Source organism: Salmo salar, unplaced genomic scaffold, assembly GCF_905237065.1.
Source record: "Salmo salar unplaced genomic scaffold, Ssal_v3.1, whole genome shotgun sequence".
Classification (NCBI taxonomy): Eukaryota; Metazoa; Chordata; class Actinopteri; order Salmoniformes; family Salmonidae; genus Salmo; species Salmo salar.
This window is the reverse complement of record NW_025548112.1, coordinates 111862-117293: the sequence shown is the minus strand read 5'-3', so window position 1 is coordinate 117293 and position 5432 is coordinate 111862. Positions and strand designations below refer to the sequence as shown.

At 42.0% G+C, this 5432-nt stretch overlaps 1 pseudogene across 1 annotated transcript; it reads left to right on the top strand.

Moving 5' to 3' along the window:
- The first annotated feature begins 1376 nt into the window (after positions 1-1376).
- Positions 1377-4216, top strand: LOC106581595 (haptoglobin-like; annotated as a pseudogene). The gene is made up of 4 exons (XR_006763347.1): positions 1377-1523; positions 1852-1964; positions 3130-3398; positions 3583-4216. The product of XR_006763347.1 is annotated as a haptoglobin-like (transcript).
- Positions 4217-5432: the final 1216 nt, after the last annotated feature.

Genomic DNA, 5432 nt, shown 5'->3' with positions numbered 1-5432 from the left:
AAACTACTGCAGCATAAATACTGGAGGCTGAGACAGGAGGGATCAGAAGACACTGTGGCCCCATCCGATGATACCCCCGGACAGGGCCAAACAGGCATGATATAACCCCACCCACTTTGCCAAAGCACAGCCCCCACACCACTAGAGGGATGTCTACAACCACCAACTCACCGTCCGAAGACAAGGCCGAGTATAGCCCACAAAGATCTCCGCCATGGCACAACCCAAGGGGGGGGGCGCCAACCCATCCCCATATTGTTTTATTTACTTTTTTTGTTCTTTTGCACACCAGTATTTCTACTTGCACATCATCATCTGCACATCTATCACTCCAGTGTTAATAACACTGGATTTTTTTATTGTGTTATTGACTGTACTTCTGTTTATTCCATGTGTAACTCTGTGTTGTTGTTTGTGTCGAACTGCTTTGCTTTATCTTGGCCAGGTCGCAGTTGTAAATGAGAACTTGTTCTCAACTAGCCTACCTGGTTAAATAAAGGACTTGTTCTCAACTGGCCCACCTGGTTAAATAAAGGACTTGTTCTCAACTGGCCCACATGGTTAAATAAAGGACTTGTTCTCAACTGGCCCACCTGGTTAAATAAAGGACTTGTTCTCAACTGGCCACCTGGTTAAATAAAGGTGAAATAAATGTTTTTGTTTATAAAAAAAAAATGTCTGACATCAATGTGTGAGCAACTACAATAATTGAATATGGTCAATTTCAAACATTTGTATATAACATAAACATACTGTTGACATGTAGGCTATGGTGTAATGGAATGGTTTGCCTTGTGTGGTAGGTTTTGTGGGTTTTGACACTCTTATGTAGGTGTTATAACCAGCCATAAAATAACTCAATATATGTCACAACAGGTCCAAATATGTGTCATAACAGTGTTATGACCATATTATAACAGGCTATGACAAGTTATGTCAGCTGTTATGACATATTATGACATGGTTATGACTGTGTCATAATGTTTTATGACGCTGGATGTCAAGTACAGTGTTACCAAAGTGAGTCGTAAACAGCAAATGTGAGTCAACAACAAACAACAACAACTATGACGGTATCACATTTTTTAAATAACACACTCTGATGCGGCATTTATATGCACCTCATTTACTTTCAATAAACCAAATTGACACACAAATTATAGATGTGCTGTGTCCTGTTCTGATTTCATAATTCATACCCTATGAAATGATTTATCCCTCAGATGGTCTTCTCTGATACTAGTTGGCTGTGGCTGAGCTCCAGATGGGGTCAGGGTTAGGGTTTGGACACGATTCCAATAATGGGTTGGCATGAACAGAGATTTTGCAATCTCTCCGATTTTCGGGAATCAGAACTGAAGCTGTGTCCAGCAAAATTCCCAGCGGTGGGCAGACAGGGGTGAGTTCTCTCCTCAGCAGATATAAGGCCTTGGTCCTATAACTTCTCACGGAGTACATCGTCTTTACAGAGGAGACACAGCTCAACATACAAACTGATAAACAGATATTTCCATCAAAATGTGGTATGTTATACTTTTCATATTCTTTCTTCAACAAAACCCTAGTTGCCTGGCAATTGTTGTCATTGCAGTACCAATCCAAATGAATCTTTGAAATGTCTTTGGACAATGGATCTTTGTAAAATGGCAGGGAAACACAGCTACTTAAATCTTTCAAAAAACATTCAAATTGCTTTAGCTAGAGACCTTTTCTAAATATAGGTTAACAAGCAAGCCCAGAGACTTCCTAAGTAAAGGAACCGTTAGTTGTGGTACTAGTGAGTGTTTGGGCGCTGTCTGTCAGTTGGCTCTGTGTGTGTGTACTGTACTTATGTGTTCCTTCTGTCCGCAGGTCATCCCTGGTAGTGCTCCTCGCGGCCTCCTGTGTCTGTCTGGAACAGGACAAAATCAAAATCAAAATCAAAATCAAAACCAAATCAATTGATGAGATGTCAGACAATTCAGGTAGCTATCTGTCTAACTGACACATAACCAACTCCCTGCCTTATGCCAATACGGGCTTACTTTTTCTGATTTAGATTGAAATGTCAACAAAGTGAGAGGGATGAAACGTTTTCAAACAAAAACATGTACATTTTAAAGATCATTGACAACCTTTCTTGTCCCATGTCTATGTTAAGGTGGGTGTTAGTGACACCATTGATGCAGAATATCGCCCAAAAATACTGGACTTACACATTACACGTGTGTTTTCACACGTGCAATTTGTCTATTTCCGAAACATATTATATTTGCTGGCCCGTTGTGACTGGTTCGTGTAAGGATATCACTCACATTTCAATTACACTGTCACTCTCATCGGATGTTCTGAAGCCAATCTTCACTATGGATCCCCTTACGCAACTCTGAGCTGAGCAGACACAAGCTGTTCCTATTCAGCCTGTTGGAGAATACAGTAGCTGTGGCCAAAATGAGGATGTCACCATCACTTTCAAGTGAGAACCTTGTTAAGTCTCACGGCTCACAGCTATTATCCCGATTATCTTAAAAATCGATTCAGCAGCGACACACATGAGATGACAGGGATCAAAGAGAAGGCAAGCAGGGAGGAAAGGAAGGAGAGATCCTCAGTCTCAGCTTCCTCCAAGCTGGATGGTAAAATATGTCATTAGGAAAATCTACAGAGCATGAAAGCCTTGAAAAGTAAAATTCCTCAAAATCCACCTCTCATCAAACGTTTCAGGAAAATGTTTGAGAAGAGAAATGACACTAATTCCATCCTCATCTAGGTTTCTGCGTATTGTGACCTCCAAGGTAATTCTGTGAAAGCTAGCCTTGTCTGGCTCAAGTCATGACAACACTTATTTTTTTAGATAATAGTAGATGATTAATGAATTTACTGAACTTTTGTCAGGTCAAAGCTAAAAGGTTCCAGAAAGCTACTACCAAATGTTATGTGTATTCAAGTGAATAGTGTTGATTTTAGCAAACTCAAACTCAAACTAAAACCAAGGCTGGAATTGTATTGAGGCACATTTCATTTTTCTGCAATAATCTTTTATGGTTGTGTTTGAGTTGCACAGCAGTAAGTGCTAGGTGGTGCTGAGTTGGGGATGTTTTAACCATATAGAGATTGTATAGAAATAATGTTGTTGTGTTTCTTGCCCAGACCTGCGCTTCAGGCGTATGGTTGGGGGCACCCTGGCCCCTCATGTCCCCTGGCAGGCCATGGTCTATCTGAGTAAAAACGTCATGAACGGGGGCTTCGCTGGGGGAGCTCTAATCTCTGACCGCTGGGTCCTGACCGCTGGCAGGAACTTGTTTGTCAGGAAGAGTAGGCAGGACACCCAGGGGAAAGAACCAATCATCCCCAAGGTGTACCTAGGCATCACGCGATACTCCCAAGCCAATGACTCCAAAGAAGTTGCTGTAGAAAAGGTGAGCTAGTATACCCATTACCATCTCTTTCAAACAATATACAGACAATTCAGTATTTACAGCAAGCAGAACTGCACTGGGCTCTCTCACCTACATCATCATTTTCAGTCTTATAGGTAGTTAGAGCACAAATACAGTAGATCGTCAAAAAAAGGTCCTATGAATTATTCCCTTCCCCTTCTAGGTGGTTCTGCACCCAGGCTTCCAGAGCGTGTCAGACTGGGACAACGACCTGGCTCTGATTCAGCTGAAGGAGCCATTCACCTTGAGCGAGGCTGTGATGCCCATCCCTCTGCCTGAGAGGGGTGAGGACCTGGCTGAGGCAGCCCAGGAGAAAGGCATCATCACAGGCTGGGGTTGGGGGTCCACTTCACCCCCGCTGAGTCACTGAAACACCTGGTATTGCCTGTGGCATCGCATAGCTTCTGTAAGGCAGAGTACAACCGTGGTGGCAGCACTCCAACCATAGACGACAACATGTTCTGTACTGGAGCCAGCAAGTACCAGGAGAATGTGTGCTTTGGGGATGCAGGCGGTGCCCTGGCAGTCCAGGACCCCAAAGACGGCAGAGTGTATGCTGCAGGGATCCTGTCCTTCGATAAGGCCTGTGCCGTGAGGAAATACGCTGTCTACATGAAGCTCTCTGCCTACATGCCTTGGATCAACAGTGTCCTCAGGGGTGACAGTGAGAAATCAGCCAGTCTCCGCTCCAGTGTAATGTCTGAGATGTTTTCGAGGCAGTTGTAGCCTCCACTCAGCACAGTTTCAGATATGAGAGCCGGGGCTCATAATCTCCATTATGCCTTTGCTAACAAAGTCATTTTCTGACTTGATCTTGTAAAACTCTCTCAAGTTTCGACTTTCATTGAGTGTGTGCCCCCGCCTGATTGAGTGTGTCTTCCGATGTTGATTTCAAAGGATTTTCAATAAATTAATCTCTCCTAAGAAGTTTGGTTTCCGATGTTTCACCTTATAACTTTTATTCACATTTTCTTCAACTCCTTTTAGAATGCTGGGAAACATGTTTTAGATCATCTCTACAAGCTGGAACCTTAGAGCATGTTAGAGCCATTAAAACAAGTAGCCTACAGCTAGGACATGAGACGATTTTGAAGTTCATTTAAGTAATGGAATTATTAAGGAAAATTGTTATCTGGCCAAGGAGGATATTGTGTTGAGACCAGCAAGGGTTTTTTAGTAGATTTGTCATGAAAATCATTCAAGAAGGAAATAACTTGTTCTAAAATAGAGCTACATAAACGAGGGTCTAGAATCCCTCCCAGCAGGGGAATGGAGGTCATGTCACTCCTGGTTAGTGACTAATTTAAATACAGAAGACAAAAGGCTTGTCATCACAGCTCAACACTAGTTAATAGCTCTCTTGCTTTGGAGCAGCCTGCTGTACCACAATTTGTTCAGTTTCAACAAGAGATATCTCAGAAATGGTGCCGAAGAGTATGGCTGATGTTTTACATGCCCGTAATCAATTGTGCTATTTTGTTAATTTTTTTGTGTTGTTTGTAACTTATTTTTTAACTTATTTTGTACATAATGTTGCTGCTACCGTCTCTTACGACCGAAAATAACTTCTGGACATCAGAACTGGGATTACTCACCACGGACTGGTAGAAGCTTTTTCCTTTAATCTCTATGTACTAGGGGCTATGTGGGACGCATGCGTCCCACCCCTGGTACACCCTATCAACAACAGGTGAAATATCAAGAGTGCCAAATTTGAAAACAATTAAATGTCATAATTCAAATTTCTCAAAAATACAACTATCTTACACCCTTTGAAAGATAAACATCTCCTTAATCTAACCACGTTGTCCGATTTCAAAAAGGCTTTACGGCGAAAGCATAAAGTTAGATTATGTTAGGAGAGTACATTGACAATAGCTGTGTGTAATGTTTTGTCAATTCAAAGACAGGCATCACCAAAAGCAGAAAACCAGCTAAAATTATGCACTAACCTTTGACAATCTCCATCAGATGACACTCCTAGGACATTATGTTAGACAATACATGCATTTT